We start from the raw sequence: 17,339 nt of genomic DNA on the forward strand, positions 1-17,339 counted from the left end.
TGCTCTACTGATTCTGGAACAGGTTTTCTTTTTTTTTCTGTGCCTCTCTCAAATTGTTGTTACTGTTTTATGAACCAAATCCATACAAAGCCCCGTTCATATTGTCATCTTATTGTCAACAGATTTAGGCCAACGCAACTCAACTTCCAACTCCAACATCTCAAATGTTTGTAAATTACTATTACCTCATTGATAACTTTAATTGAGTCAGTCGTTCTGCTTGGCTGTTAGAGTGGTTGCAGGCAAGGAACAGCGCCAAAGTGCCAAACACAGCACTGAATTATTGACGTTATATGTTTTTCTTGAATTAGCAGCTGGACCCTCTAGATTGAAAACAGATTTGGGTTTGGAATTTAAAAAGTTTTTCCTCTACTATGATATTGATAATCTATCCTTAACATAAGTCGTCAAGTTCAGAAATGATCTGCAGTACCCAGGAGAGGCTACTAAATATTGTGACTGTACATCATTTACATATGGCCACCGCCAGAGCTAATAGCTGATCTAATAGGTCATCAATATCATAGTAGTGGAAACATGCTTTAAACACAAATTTGTACCAGAACTTAAAAATGGGTACACATTAGTGAATTAGATGTTAGTGCAGACAGTGTTTTTTTAATTTTTATATTTTAATTACTGATATATTGTCATTTTTTTTCAGTCATGGTGGCCATTGTGACATCGTGAAATACAACTGTTTCAGCTTTCATTATCTAGATTACTAATTGGATGACTAATTTTTATTATGTCAGCATATTCTACCAATACCAAAGGGACATTTTTACCATATTTACTGAGTTAATTCAAAAGTGACTATGAAAATTGACTGCACTTCCTTATGCCACATGTGTGAAAATGACTACTGTAATTGATTAATAAAATGTGTGTGACGCCCTGCTGTGCATGGAGCCACAGATCCTGGAGGGGTGCATTTCAGGTTTTCTCCACAAGAGGTCCTCACAGCATACACACACCTCCACCTTCCACCTCAGACCACCAGAGGGAGCCTGGATAGGGATATAAATAGGGAAGGTGGAGTGATTCAGCAGTTTTCTGCTCAGACACAGAAGGAGAGAGTCTGTGAGTGAGTTCTCCTCAGGAAGATAGTGGAGACAGAAAAGTCTGCAGTCCACAGCCAGTTCCTGCAGAGTGAGACACAGAGAAACAGGTCAGTCTGCAGTGGAGCTCAGTCAGACTCAAGCAGCTCGAGTTAAGTGAGCTAGAAGCGTTGCTGACGCTCAGAGAACAGCAGAAGAGGCAGCCACCTAACTGCCAGTGTGAGGGCCCTAGTAGGCCGAAGGCTAGAGGAGTGAGTAGCATTGGGGGCAGAGGAGCCTTACCAGCTCACCCCAGAAACCATATACCGGACACTGTGTCCGAGTCTGCAGGGATTCTTTACACCCAGCAGAAGACAACCAGAACCCCTGGCGAACTACATGTCCCAGGAATACCAAACGCTGACTGTTATACCAGGGTCAGGAGTTACCGAGCCCCCATATACCAGGGAGTGTGTACTCCAACAGAAGGCCCTACCACAGGATCAGCCGGTGCAGAACAGAGACTAAGTTAGGCCTAGCTCCAGGCAGGCCAGAGACTAACACTAAGCGGCGAAGAAACAGGAGGCCCTATACCTGCTCACTGGGGAGAGTCCTGCAGTGCACCCTTCACCCTACAGTGCTCCGGATGGTACCTGCATTTCCACCAGTAAAAGGTACAGAAGCAAACCGTGTGTGTGTGTCCAATGTTCTTCCTGTGACCCGGCTGGGTCACCGCCATATCGTGCACCTCGTCAAACATCGCTGCCCTGAGGCCTAGCTCCACCTGTGGGGAGCTACACCATCAAAGCTGCCCTAACACCGGCCTCAGTGGACTGCCGTAGCGCTGGTGATCCTCACCAGACACCACAGGTGGCGTCACGAACTTTGACATTTCAATTTCCCCTTTTTTAAGAGAGACCCCAGGGTATGGGCCCGGGAGCCGACCACCGCGACATCCCCTCCAAGACCAGGCATTAAGGCCCGGGCGCCGAGTAGTCCCCATCCCCTGGGCGCCACATGTGTCTCTACGTAAAATAAACATAATTGCCATTATAGACACTCTGTCCTGGTGACAGATGTGCACAACCTAGAGTGCAACGTTACAGTCCGCCTGCCGCCAAAAATGGCTGCACGGAATAGGTACAAAGAGCCTTAATCTTATTATGATTTGATACACATAGTTTTCTCCTTTGCAGTTCTTTCCCATATTAACATAATAATAATTTTATTTCAATAGCGCCAATATATTCCACAGCACTTTACAAATCAGAGGGGACATGTACAAACAAAATGAGACATTACAGAATAACATATAATTTAACTCATACCTAGAGACCCTAATGAATATTAGACTAAAGTTGGCAGAACCTGCCGATATCAGCAGGATCAGCCAAAAGTCTAAGGTGTATTGGGACCTCTTGACTCTCCTTTGACAGATGATGTTGAGGGAGAGAAGGATCCAGCCTGTTTGACTTCCAATGCTGATCCTTTTATTCTCCACGAGATAAACATTCCTGTGCATGGGGGTGTCAGTGGTTCAACTGTTGACCAAATTATGTGTGTGGGAGCCTTAAAGGGGTTCTCCAGGCCCAAGTGAAATTTCTGCGGTCATTGTATTTGCCTATAGTTTGCCAAATCGTGACACTGTTATGGTTTATGTTTATTTTCAGTATGAGTGGACTGCAAGCATGCTATTTACCGACTAAATTCTGATCCACCTATCTCATTGTTCTATGGAGAGAGGTACTTTATTGCAAGAATGTAAATCGCATACTTGAGGTCATCTAACTGACTCCTCTTGATGGAAGTAGAGGGCAATCCTGATTGTATGTACATTACTCACTGTCACGATTCGCGAATTTGCAGTCTATCAAATTTCTCTTGATCCGAGAAATTGCCTCTCAGTGTATTCTTATCAACTGTTCAACTTCACTTTTTGTTGAGACTCTGAAACAAGGAAGAAGATATTTTGGTAGGATGTATGGGGGACAATCTGTAGGTACTGAAAATTTGAGGCACTGTTACTGAGGGAATTACACCCGAAATCTTTGTTGAGGTTATTCTTAAAAGTAGGCATCTATTCCAAAAGCTTCTGTGGTATAAAAGCTGTCAGTCAAAGGCAATACTTGTTGTAGATAATAGTGCAGACACAGTTTCTATTCCCATGCTATCACTATTATTTTTTATCTGGGCTGTACACATATGGCGTATTTTAAAATATCACTAACTTATTAGTGCCATTTTTTAAAAAATTTTAATAGTTGCCAACCTTTTTAAATTTGCTGGGTTAGTTTTCACAATATGGAAATATATTTTGGCTTTACGTTTTGTACGGTAATTATCGATAATTTCTTTTTATGAGTTCAGTTTTCTTGGCGTATATAATTAGAACATGCTTAGCAATTATATTCCAGGTTTTCGGGGTGTACAAATGTACATACAGATTAAATAATACACATATACCCAGACTGTAATTATTGATTGCTGTATTTTTCGCTGTTTTAGTGCCTTAAAATTATATCCAATAATATGGAAAGAAATTGTAGATATGTTTCATCGCCCATAAAGTTGTTGCAATCATTAAAAAACCCTCCCCAAGTTCTAATTTTTTAGTGCTCATTAAAGCTGCTCCATTAACCTATGTGAAAGAAAACGTCTAATTGTGCTTCCACCATTACTAAAAAACAGTATTTAACTGTGCTTTTGTGTCCACCTCAAGAAAGCAGATAATGCTGAAATGGAGGCCATACGGAGCGCAAAATGGCTCATATAAGTCAATAGCCTGTTGGGGCAATTTTTCAGTGATTCTGACGGAAGCCCCTAAAGAGCTGTCAAAATATGCAATGAATGTAGTCTTAGGCTATGTGCCCACGATGCAAAAATGCTAAGGATTTTTTCCTGATCGCTTCAGCATCTCCCTGGCAGAAAAAACGCATGCGGATTGTACATGCGGATTGTACATGCAGTTTTCCTGCCAGGGACATGCGGAAGTGAAGCGTTCTTCACATGCATTTCCGCATGCGGGTTGTCAAGCGCTTTCCAAGCGATTTTAGCATCACTTGGAAAGTGCTTGTCAACTTGGTTACACTATATAAATCCTTGTCGTTTGCATGGATTTATATAGTGTGACCCCAAAGAATGGTTAAAAATTAATCTATACTTACCTTCTGATGGCCCCCGCAATCTTGCTTCGCTCCGTCGTCCCTTGCCGGCAGCTCGCGGTACACTGCACTGTATCGCGAGCTGCCGGCAAGGGAGGACGAGCGCAGCGGAGGCCATCAGAAGTTAAATATAATATTTATTTTTTATTTTATTCTTTTTTTCACAGGTTCTATGGTACCCGGGTCCGGAGGAGAGTCTCCTGTCCTCTAGACCCGGGTACCATCCGCACATTGAAACGCATGGAATGCGCATCTCCATATACAGTGATGCGTAATCCATGCATTTCAATGCAAGTCAATGGCGGCGAAAACACAGCGCTTCCGCAAAATAATTGGTAGTGCTGCGTTTTTTCCGCAATGATAATCCACAGTGGAAATTTCTGCAGCATGGGCACAGCACATGCGGATTATCATTGGGGAACATGGCAGGCCTTCTACCATGCGTTTTTTAAGCGTTTCTGCAGCGTTTTTGCCGCTGCGGAAACACTTAAAAAACGCATCGTGGGCACACAGCCTTACTCTTCTCTTCTTATGGAAAACACAAGCTGTGAGGGTCAAGAGGAATACCTACTGGGAGGATGGCCATTCAGCCTTCTTCTCCACTTTAAAAAGCACTAAAGAAATGATCAAAGGAATGAACACATGCACTGCAATGCCAAAACAACTTGCTGTACAAATCTTCAGTCATTTTTACCTTCTTCTAACCATTTCAAGCTTTGAAAGCTGCAAATCGGTTAAAAGAAGTAATCTGACCAGTTTTCAAGCACCTCACTATTGCATACATAATGTAAAGAAAAACACCAGTGGCAAAGATGCCGCAACTGCCAGCATTTTCCTGAAGCATCTTCTGCTTGAAAAACTCAGCATGTGCACTGGCGTCTAAAAGACATCATGTGCACGTATCCTTAGATTGATTACATTAAGCTAACTCATTTTCACTTCTTGTATTAACAATATTTGCCTGCATTATACTGATCTATGCGGCTATCATTTAACTGCTGCATGGCTTATTTTGTGATCGGACACATCACTCGATTTACACATTCAGCCATATAGCTAGTCCTGAGCAGAATGTTTCTCTGATATATTGTCAATATGGTCTTCAGTAGAGATGAGCGAACATGTTCAGAAAATGTTCGCCATTCTGAAATTGGGCATGACCATTGCACATTCGGATTCGTGTTAGGATTCCCAAGCATTTTTACTCACAATCTGTAAACGTCGGCCGAGCACAAACTCGAACATCAGTGGTTTCCTGCGATAACATCTTTACTGCGGTCAGAGCACTGCGCGATCACGCTGTCAGATGTCATCATGATCCCCAGCTGTGACTGTGAAGCTTCTTACCGCAGGTCACAAGCTGATGAGATTACTACCCCCATTAGCCGGCGCCTGCTGTCACTGTAAACAGCGAGTGCAGGCGCCACTGATGGGAGGAGTAGTCTCTCATCTGCTGGTGCCTGTGCTCCAAATAAAAAAAAGTTCAAATTAATAAATAAATATTCAGATGTGACTGCTCTATTCGGCAGCCGGCGAAACAAGGCTGACATGAACCTCAACCCTATTACCCCACTTGCCACCGCACCAGGATAAGTGGGAAGAGTGGAGGCTAAGCACCAGAATTGGCGCATCTTATGGATGCTCCATTTCTGGGGCGGCTGAGCGCCTCGAAGGGGGTCAATATCAATGGCCCCTTCCTAGGCTATTAATATCAGCCCGCAGCTGTCAAGCAGATGACAGCGCGGGAAACCACGTTTATTCGGGTTCGTGTTCAGGATCGGGTGCCCGAACACGAACCTTTTTTTGATGTTCAGGTAAAGTTAACAAACCCCAACATCAAAAGGTTCTCTCATCTCTAGTCTTGAGTACCTTCTTCAAGGTAAAGACCTGGTCAGACCTGACTGTCCTATACTTTTGATAACGCTCTCATGTATCGTTTAATCCCTTTTCCAAAGGAATCGCAAAATATACAGTACTGGCTAAAGATTTTCACATGTGGTTGTCCTGAAAAAGGAGACAGATTTGACACTGAAACACGTTGACAAATAAACCATCTTTAATTAATTTGTTCTATGATTCGTTCCTGAATCAGCAGCGCACTTGAAGTCCACCCACTCTGGCTTTCTATTATATACAAACCTGTGGACGTTGCAGCGACTGACAACTAGGCTATGATAGTTGTTGTGTCACACACAACCACTACAGATAAGCAGGTTTCAACTAAATCTCCAACCTTAATACCCAGATGAGACCCTATTGCCCTTATTATCTCTTTACAAATATAAATTCTAATCCACCACTGTGCCCCCACTAATTATAAATAGCCACTTTCCCCACCCAATAAATATATACAGTCCTGCTCATCATTTTTGGCACCCCTTCATTCTTCCGTAGACTGTACAATATATTCAGAAATAAATGGAAATGTACCAAAGTTATATCCTCAGTATTTTTTAATTAGTGGTCCAAAGTAATAAAACAATAAAACATTGTTTTTCAACTTACATGTTGCAATTTCAAAGAAGAAACAGAATAAACAGCATGTGAAGCAATAAAGCCACCCCTAATTAATACCGTATTTTTCGGACTATAATATGCACCGGACCATAAGAAGCACCTAGGTTTTAGAGGAGGAAAATAGAAACTGTTATGGGGGAGGGGGTATGCTCTGACACTGGTATAGGGGTAATGTCCCCCAATTCTGTTAATATCCTCCATCCTAGTATATATGGCCCTTCCTTCCTGGTATGCATTGCACCCCTCATCCCCATCCTGATATGCATGACACCCCAGTCCACCTTCTTGGTATGCATGGCACCCCAATCCACCATCCTGGTATGCATGGCACCCATCATCCCCGTCCTGGTATTCATGGCACCCCTTATCCCCTTCCTGGTATGCATGGCACCCCCTGATCCCCATCCTGGTATTCATGGCACCACTCATCCTTTTATGCATGGCACCCCTCCTCTTGGTATGCATGGCACCCCTCATCCTGGTATGCATGGCACCCCTCATCCAATATGCATGGCCCCCCTAATCCTGGTTGCATGTGTGACGCCTCTCACTCGTAAAGCCCGTGTTTACCCTGGGTGATGGGGGACTCTGTTTCGGGTCCTATGATGGAGAGATGGGGTGCAGCCGTGGCCCGGACCCAACCCGTGCTCAGGGCCGTCACAGTTAAAAGAGATGGTGTGGGCTTATCCGGGTTGAGAGGCTGGTTAACGACTACGCCACCTGTGGTGCCTGGTGAAGGGCCACTAGCGCCTCCGCAGTCCGCTGAGGCATGATGTTATGGCGGCCAAAGTTATTACTACTCCCCACAGGCGGAGCGTGGCCTCAGGGCAGAGGGACAGGATGGAGGGGGTAGTAGTAGAGGAGTGCGGGTTCCGCGTCTCGCGGTGTGGCGCAGAATAAACAGTCCGGAGGCCATAGGGGTGAACTTCCAAGACTTTACTCACATAGCTGGCAAAGGAAGGCGTCTCCCTGCTCCTCGCGGAGTTCTGCGGTCACCAAAGACGGGGGGTCCGACAACCTCCAAGTAAGTCCAGTGTTAAATCAGGACCCTGCAACAGAGTGTTCCTAGACTTCAGACCGGGTCCTTTCCTGCCTGTGTGTGTGTAGATAGGCCGGGTCTCCCTCTGAACTTCACTCAGAACAAGGGCACGGGTGGCAGCTCCCCTCCGTCCGATACCCGGTGGGGGGCTGTTACCCCTCTTGCAGCCGGAGTCCCTCTGAATATATCAGCATGGCGAGGACAGGTGGCGTACTCCGCTCCGTCTGCATCCTGCCTGGGATTCATTTGCTGTGGAGCCACACTCTTATACTCCGGGCCTTCTTGGTCCTGGTCATTGGTCGGGTTGAGACATTCCCCGTCTGCAACCTTCCTCTCGTCCCAAGGCCGGGGTACGAGGGCTGTGTCTCCCTACCCTGCAGGCCCACACAGGATCTGCGCTCCGGGAGGGAGGTCACAGTAACACACAGTATTTAACAGTACAAAGACCACTTGACAGACTAAAGACCAAGACCAAAGATGGCTTTCTATTAAATATGAAATTTAAAGTGTAACTAACGTGTAAGTCCTCCACCCTCACCCACTAACTGGTTCCCCTAACTTTTGGTTCCCCAGTCTCCCTGTAACCAGGGGAGCAGCACCTAGTGCATATTAGCCCCCTCTGGTGGAGAAGTGTGGTGTTGGATGCAAAGGTTGGGTCACGACTATCACACTGGTCTTACCTCAGAGGAGGAACACTACACTCCATTACAGAAGTGCAGCATCCCTGTGGCGGTCGAACCCTCAGGGGCGCCACACATGCACCCCTCATCCTGGCATTCATGGTACCCCTCGTCTCTCCTCCTGGTATGCATGGCACACCTCATCCTGGTATGCATGGCCCCCCTCATCCTGGTTGCATGACACCCCTCATCCTGGTATACATGGCACCCCTCGTCCCTCTTCCTGGTATGCATGGCACCCCTTGTCCCTCTTCCTGGTATGAATGGCACCCCTCATCCTTGTTGCATGGCACCCTTCATCCTGGTATGCATGGCACCCCTTATCCCTCTTCCTGGTATGCATGACACCCCTCATCCCTCTTCCTGGTATGCATGGCACCCCTCATTCTGGTATGCATGACACCCCTCATCCTGGTTGCATGGCCACCCTCATCCCTCTTCCTGGTAGGTATGGTCCCCCTCATCCCTCTTCCTGGTATGTATGGTCCCCCCCATCCCTCTTTCTGTTATGTATGGTCCGCCTCATCCCTCTTACTGATATGTATGGTCCCCCGCATCCTTCTTCCTGGTATTTATGATCCCCCTCATCCTTCTTCCTGGTATGTATGGTTCTTCTTATCCTTCTTCCTGGTATGTATGGCCCCCCGCATCCTTGTTCCTGGTATGTATGGTCCCCCGCATCCTTGTTCCTGGTATGTATGATCCCCCTGATCCTTCTTCCTAGTATGTATGGTCCCCCTCATCCTTCTTCCTGGTATGCTTGGCACCCCCCATCCCATGCTGCACACAAAAAATAAACACTAGTTTTCCTCACCTTTCTTCACTGTGTTCCAGCGCTATGTCCTCCTCTGCAGCCAGCACTGAACTCAGTGTGAGCCGCGCATGGCGATGACGCCATGGGCCCTCACACTGTGAGATGCTGTCCCGGCAGAGTCACTGCTCCCCACACCCAGACTGTGTGCGTGGGGAGCCGTGACCATTGATTCTCTAATAGCGCGTATACTGTACCGCAGTGCGGCTCTTGCTGCAGCTCTGCGGTCTGTGTGACCGCTATTAAAGTCCATGAATATTCTCTACAACCCACTCCCATGGGTTGTAGTGAATATTCATAGACTTTTACAAATGCACAGGCAACCAGCACTGCAGCGACTCAGTCCTTGTGCAGAGACTCCAGAAGCTCGACCTCATCAGCTGGAGCAATCAATCTTACCATCGGGTGCAACTCCCTCCAGAAACAAAGTAAGTCACAATTCATACATGAAGAAAGCGAGGTGGCACACCGATGTAATAAAATCTTCTTTTATTCCATTTCCATTAAAAATGCAGGGAAGCGGCACCTTTTGCGGACGACGGCCGTTTCAGGTGTCTATCACGCTTCCACGGGTCCAGGCAATGTCCAGGCAAGAAGATTTTATTACATCGGTGTGCCACCTCGCTTTCTTCATGTATGGATTCATAGACTTTTAATAGCGGGCACACTGACCGCCGGCTGCTGCAGGAGCCACGCTGCGGTACAGTGTGTGCGCTATCAAAGTTCATGAATATTCACTACAACCTATGGGAGTGGGTTATAGAGAATATTCATGGACTTTAATAGCGGGCACACTGACCGCCGGCTGCTGCAGGAGCCACGCTGCGGTACAGTGTGCAGGCTATTAAGGAAAATGAATATTCAGTGCTCCCCACACCACTCACACCCACCATATATACTCCATATACATATATACATTCAGACTATAAGATGCACCCCCCCACACTTTCCTCCAAAATTTGGTTCTGGACACCACATTTAAAAAAAAACATTGAAAAACTGGAGCAAGTTCAGAGAAGAGCGACCAGAATGGTGACCGGTCTGCAAACAATGTCCTATGAGGAACAGTTAGAGGATTTGGGAATGTTTCGTTTGCAAAAGAGAAGACTGAGAGGAGACTTAATAGCTGTCTACAAATATCTCAAGGGCTGACACACAAGGATCAGCTTTATTCTCATTTGCACAATGAAAGACTAGAAGCAATGGGATGAAACTGAATGGGAGAAGATACAGATTAGATATTGGAAAACACTTTGATAGTGAGGGTGATTAATGAGTGGAACAGGCTGCCATGAGAGGTGGTGAGTTCTCCTTCAATGGTGCCGGCGCAGACTACATTATTATACCCTAGGGCTTGGTGAGCAGTTTGTCCGGGCCCCCCTCTTTATTTCTGCTCACCTGGTGGCGCCATACAACAGTAAGGGCAGTAATGCCCTGATGGCACCCCTGCCTGTATGTATATTACATAAGCTTCAAAAATGCACTGTATACACCTATCAATATTTAGAGTGCATAAATATCATAACATCCACCTAGAATTATTGTGTCTATTAGGCTTTATTCGCACATCAGAACAGGTGTCAATCTTTCAAGCACTAGTGTGGCACCCCAGGGGTCTGGTTTTCCACAGTAATGTAATGTTATGTCTGAGAGCAGGTGGGAGGTCCTTTGGTCAGGGATCCTGTGCATGCCACACCTCCTGCCCAGTCTTGGGAGGGGAAGAACTTCCCCTGTATAAACCCGGGGCTGAGGCAGGGTGAGTCAGACAAGGAGAGTGGAGACAAGAAGCAGCATAGGAAACAGGAGAGTTCCAAGGAGTCAGGGGCTGGCAGCTGCAGCGCTCGCCCTGACTAAGAAGATTCTTTACCGGACCCGGAGTCCGAGGCTGTGGGGACTAACTTCTACCCAGCAGCAGAATCCGTCAGGCAGGGGATTTCAGGTCCTCTGGCCCAGAAGCCCGAAGGCACGGTCACACGCGTGGGACCAGCACCGCCATCGTGGAGCGGAAGCCATTAGAAGGCCCCGAGTCACCGGCCATACGGGTGAGCACCACACGGTACACTCAGGGACGTGGGCTACTTACATCAGCTTCTAGCAAGGTAGCCAGAAGAGTACAGTCAGTTTGTGAGGCCTACAACTACGCCTGGCCAGGGGAGATCCCATCTGCTCAAAGACTGACCAGGCCCCGTTTGCTAGCAAGTACTCCGGGAGGGTCTATCGTTGTTACCAGTAAAGACCCTGAACTACACCGTACCGTCTCTGAGTGGTTCCTGCTACCCCCATCATCCACGTCGGCTGCCCTGAGGCCATACCCCTCCCGTTGGGGGTTATACTATCACGCTGCACAATCCTACCACCGGCCTCAGCGGTCTGCCCTGCAGCAGCAGCTCCCTGGCTGCACTCAACGGGTGGCGTAGTCATCAACTATTTACTACTAATAGACTGCCGTCTAGTTTGACTCCCTGGGCACGGACCGGGTCACCGCCACGAGATTACAACCCTCCACGGATCCGGCTCCGGGTAAGCTCCCGCGTGCGCACCGCAGCGCGACACAGGCCCAGGGGCGCGTCAACTTTGGCGTAGTCGGCAGGATTTCGTGCCCGCAACCACCGGGTACTGCGTGCCTGAAAAGCAAAGACTGTTCAAACTTACCAGTGGTGAAGATTCCCGCTATCCGTGGAGGTTTCCCGCCATCCGGCGCCATCTTCTACCTTCTTCCCGCCATCGGTGAAGTTTCCCGCCATCCGGCGCCATCTTCGGCCTTCTTCCCGCCATCCGTGGAGTTTTCCCGCCGTTGGACGCCATCTTGGGGACGCCGCGCGGGAAGAAGAGGGGCGTGGACTCCGAAAGCGCGCGAGAACTGAAGCCCCGCCTCACGTCCGGACGTTGCGTAAGGTCCTGGAAGGAGCCCAGCAGACGCCGACGTCACAGGAGCGCGACGGAAGGTCCTCAACCCTGACGATCCACTGCGGAGCCGCGGCCTACGGAAGAGGATCATCGCAAGGTAGGCCACGGTCCACTAGGGGGGAGGAAGATGTCGGATACGGAGGAGAGCTTCACTGCCCCAACCCCCGCCAGCGCTACCGCTGCTGCAGTTATGCCCTTCACCATGCCCTATATCCCGGGAGCAGCTTGGCTACCCCAGTATTCAGGGGAGTCACATACCCTGCATGACTTTAGAGAAAAGCTGGATAGCCTCTTCCAGGTGTACCCCCTCACAGAAGAGCAAAAAGTGAGCATCCTGGTGGCCCAACTAACCGGGGCAGCCAAAAGGGAAGTATAATCCTGGCCACCTGGGAGGAAGACTGTCGCAGGGATACTAACCCGGCTGAAGGACACCTTTGATACCCGCACCTCAGCCGAGATTAAGCTTAGATTCTACGGGTGCAAGCAGCGAGCGCATGAGAGTATAAGGGACTATGCACTAAACCTACAAGAGGCCCTGAGGGCCATAAAGCAGACCGACCCTGATGGGGTGGGAAACGAGGACAGGCTGTTGACTGAACAATTTATAGAGGGTTTATATTGCAATGCCCACCGAACCCAGTTGCGGGCAATGGCCTTACAGGATCCCCATCTGGACTTTGCACAGTTCAAGGACAGAGCCATCCGGGTGCTCCGAGAACCGGCACCAGGTGGCGTTGTGACCCACAGACGCCCCACTACCACTTACTACCAGGAGGCGGCGCCCTTGTCAGCAGGGCCTGTGGGAGCTGATGCGCAGGCTTTGGACAATGACCCGGCTCCAGACCTACACCATCAGGTCCAAGAGCTAGCTAAGAGCGTTGCTGCGCTAACCCGAACTGTGCAGTCTTTACAGGTTTCCACCCCAGGGAAGATCCAGCTGGCATCCGGACCGGAGGACATCCCGTGGCGTCGACCAAGGAGGACCCCACCGGCCAGAGGAAGACCCAGTGACCGATACAGCGAGGACGGACGACCCATCTGCCGCCGCTGCAATCAACCCGGACATATGGAAAGGTACTGTTCTTTAAACGGGCATAACCTGGGGTAGAGGGCCAACCCCCAGGAAAAAGATCACCAGGCCCATCGAACTGGCGCGACAGATATGTGGGAGGACGTCCAGTCTTGCCTGTGGTACTGGATGGCATTCCCATGAGTGCCCTACTGGATACCGGGTCACAGGTCACCACCATCCCGTACGTGCTCTTCAAGCAGTACTGGAATGACTCGGATATTACCCACTACCCTGACGACGACTTGAGTATCATCGCCAGCAATGGCCAGCCCGTGCCACAGATCGGATTTAAGGAGGTGGCCCTCAAAATCGGTAGAGTCGAACTGGCCGCACAGGGACTGATCATTGTAGATATTGATAAACATGAGAGTCACCCAAAAATAACTCTAGGAACTAACGTAATTGAAAATTGTCTTGCAGAGGTGATTTTCCTTTTACAGCAGGTTGCCAAGAACGCCAGCTCCGGCGAGCAGCGGGTGCTCCAGAAAGAGATCCGGGCACTGATGCAACGGCAACAAGTGGAACTCTCCGGCGGTGAGATTGGTAGCGTAAGAATGTGTGACCCTTTTCCTATTGCCATGCCCCCAAAAAGTGAAATGATGATTTGGTGCCGGGCAGCTATTGGTCTGAGAGGAAGAGATTACCAGGCAATGGTAGAACCAGTTTACTCAGACAGTAGGCCCACCATTTTGACAGCACGGGGGGTGGTCAATGTACGCCATGGGAGGGTGCCCATTCGCATAATAAATATCGGGGAGAGGGAAGTGTACCTGCCCCGGTATGCCACGCTAGCCAAATTATATACCACTAATCAAAATTCTATACAATCTGTGGAACCCTTGCCTCCATCTCACCCGGAGGAAGGTAACGGCTCTAAGAAAGACATGGAGGACTGGTGTCAGCAACTACATTTGGGTACTGATTCCACTCCCTCACATCAGAAACAAGGAGTCTATCGGGTGGTTCAAGAGTATGAGAGAGTGTTTAGTAAACACCCGTTAGACTTCGGGCGAGTCAAGGGGGTAGAACACCGCATCCCCACGGGAGATCATCCTCCCATAAAAGAGAGGTATCGACCCGTACCCCCTGCACATTACCAACACGCCAAGGGGATGCTTAAAGACATGAAGGAGGCTGGGGTAATCCGGGATAGCTGTAGCCCCTGGGCAGCCCCACTAGTTTTAGTCAAAAAGAAAGACAACACCATGAGGATGTGTGTAGATTACCGGAAAATCAACCGTATCACACACAAGGATGCGTACCCCTTACCAAGGATAGAGGAGTCATTGGCTGCTTTAAGATCTGCTAACTTCTTCTCTACCTTGGATCTCACTAGCGGGTACTGGCAGGTTCCTGTAGCAGAGGCGGACCGGGAGAAGACCGCATTCACCACCCCGATGGGACTTAGTGAGTTCACCTGCATGCCGTTCGGACTCTGCAACGCCCCAGGAACCTTCCAACGATTAATGGAGTGCTGTCTGGGCCACAGAAACTTCGAGACGGTCCTGTTGTACCTGGATGATGTCATCGTATACTCCAAAACTTATGAGGACCACCTGAAACACCTGGCGGAGGTGTTCGAAGCTCTGGCGAGTTACGGCCTAAAGGTGAAACCCTCCAAGTGTCACCTCCTGAAACCAAAGGTGCAATACCTGGGACACGTGGTGAGCGCTGACGGAGTGGCTCCCGACCCCGATAAGATCACCGCAATTAAGGGATGGCCAAGCCCCTCCAGCGTAAAAGAAGTGCGGCAGTTCCTAGGGTTGGTAGGCTACTACCGAAGGTTTATTCCCGGTTTCACCAAAAAGGCAGCGCCTATGCAGGACCTCCTGATAGGCCAGTCCCGGAAGGCCAAGAACCAGAAGCCGCCCTTCAAATGGGAAGAGCTAGAAGAAGAGTCCTTCCGCCAGCTGAAGATGGCCCTCACGGGGGATGAAATCTTGGCGTACCCAGACTATAGCCAGCCCTTCATCCTCTACACCGACGCCAGTAACATCGGGCTAGGAGCCGTACTATCCCAGATTCAGCAGGGGAGAGAACGAGTGATCTCCTATGCCAGCCGAAAACTGCGACCCACCGAAAGGAACCCCGAGAATTACAGCTCATTTAAGCTAGAGTTCCTGGCCGTGGTATGGGCAGTCACCGAGCGCTTTAGGCATTACCTCGCTTCTTCCCGGTTCACCGTATACACGGATAACAACCCGTTGATACACCTGGACACGGCAAGACTCGGTGCCCTGGAGCAGAGGTGGATGGCCCGTCTGTCCAACTACGAGTTCACAATCAAATACCGGGCAGGACGCTCCAATACTAACGCGGATGCCCTGTCCAGGATGCCCAACCTGCCGGACGAAGGAGAAGATCCGGAGGGACTGGAAGAAGTTGAACTCCCTGCGTTCCACCGTCATGGGACTATCCAGTATTCCCACCGGGTAAGGGGTAAACAGGCTGCTACGTTGAACCCCTTACCCCACTACAACTGGGCGGAAACGCAAGACAGCGACCCTGCCGTCCGACTGGTGAAGGAGATGCTGACTCGGCCGGAGGCTCGACTTGAACCAGACGCTCCGGAGGAAGCCAAACAACTATGGGCGGAGAAGAGTCGACTATTCCTTTACAAGGGGAAGTTGTGCCGCAGAATGGTCAACTCCCGGACGCATGAACTACTCTGGCAAGTAGTGGTGCCACGAAGAGACGCAGCCATGGTGATGGAGGCATACCACGACGGAGCTGGACACTTCGGGTGGAAAAAGCTGGAGTTCCTGCTGCGCGAGCGGTTCCACTGGGTAGGCATGAGGGGAACCATCGAGAAGTGGTGCAGAGACTGTGGCCTGTGCAATCTGAGAAGGAAGGACCGGGCCAGCCAGAAGACTCCCCTGCAGTCCATCGTCACCCGGCAACCGTTGGAACTGGTAGCCTTGGATCATGTAAAACTGACCCCAAGCAGAAGTGGCTACGTCTACGCGTTAACCATCGTGGATCATTACTCCCGGTTCTTGGTTGTCGTCCCCGTCAAGGACTTAACGGCTCAAACAGCAGCTAGAGCCTTCCAGCAGCACTTCTGCCGTCCACACGGGTACCCGGACCAAGTGCTGACGGACCAGGGACCTGCCTTTGAAGCGGAGGTCTTCCAGGAATTCTGCAATCTGTATGGCTGCCGGAAGATAAGGACGACACCCTACCATCCGCAAACTAATGGACTTTGTGAAAAAATGAACCAGGTGGTAATGGATCTGCTAAAAACATTGCCCCTGGAAGAACGCAGTCTGTGGCCTGAGAAGTTGCCCGATCTGGTGGACCTATACAACCACATCCCGGTAGGTTCCACCAACTGTACCCCGGCTTACCTAATGAGGGCGAGACCTGGTAAGTTACCTGTTGACCTGGAAATGGGAGTCCTGACACCTGAGGACACTTCACCAGAAACAGACTGGGACACAGAGAGGCAGCAGCAGTACCGGAGAGTACAAGAGAGCGTGGAGCGAAGTCTCTGTCAGGCTAGGGAAAGACAAGAGAAGACTTACAACCAGTATGCTCCCGCTGTTCCCCTGGTACCCGGAGAGCAGGTCTTGAAGAGGAAAAGACGGCTCCACAAGTTGGATGACCAGTGGGAGGAGGACCCGTACACCGTACTGCCCTCAAGCCACGAGAACCCGAAGGTCTGTACCATCAGTAAAGACGGAGGGGAAACCACAGCCATTGTATCCCGGGACCACCTGAAGAAGTGTCCCGAACAACTGAGGAACCCTGAAGAGGAACAAGAAGACCATCGACCCGTGGAAGAAAGGGAAGATATGGTTAGTACCGTGCTCGGGGACTTCCCTCAGTCTTGGACTCAAGTCAATGGTGCAGTTGTGGTACCCGTACTCACCTTCCTCCAACCATCATCCCAAGAACCTACGGAGCAACGGGTAGAGCTGGAAGAACAGCCGGTCCAGGAGGCAGAAGACTCCACACAAGCAGAACAGGAGAATCAACCCTCTGCTTATAGTGAGCCTGCCGTACCCCTAGTGAGACAAAGAGCCGGTAGACAGCTGCCCAATTTACCCTTGACAGCTCCTACACCCTGTAGTTCAGGGCCAGACAGTCAGCTCCGTAGGTCCACTCGGGCC

The 17,339-nt window shown here is 49.5% G+C and overlaps 1 protein-coding gene across 1 annotated transcript in view; it reads left to right on the top strand.

Moving 5' to 3' along the window:
- CD164L2 (CD164 molecule like 2) overlaps window positions 1-17,339 on the top strand; it is a 212,754-nt gene that overhangs the window by 138,070 nt on the left and 57,345 nt on the right. The gene's annotated exons all lie outside the window — the stretch shown is intronic.

Source organism: Phyllobates terribilis, unplaced genomic scaffold (assembly GCF_046119375.1).
Source record: "Phyllobates terribilis strain yellow unplaced genomic scaffold, ASM4611937v1 Scaffold_2__4_contigs__length_985480577, whole genome shotgun sequence".
Lineage (NCBI taxonomy): Eukaryota > Metazoa > Chordata > Amphibia > Anura > Dendrobatidae > Phyllobates > Phyllobates terribilis.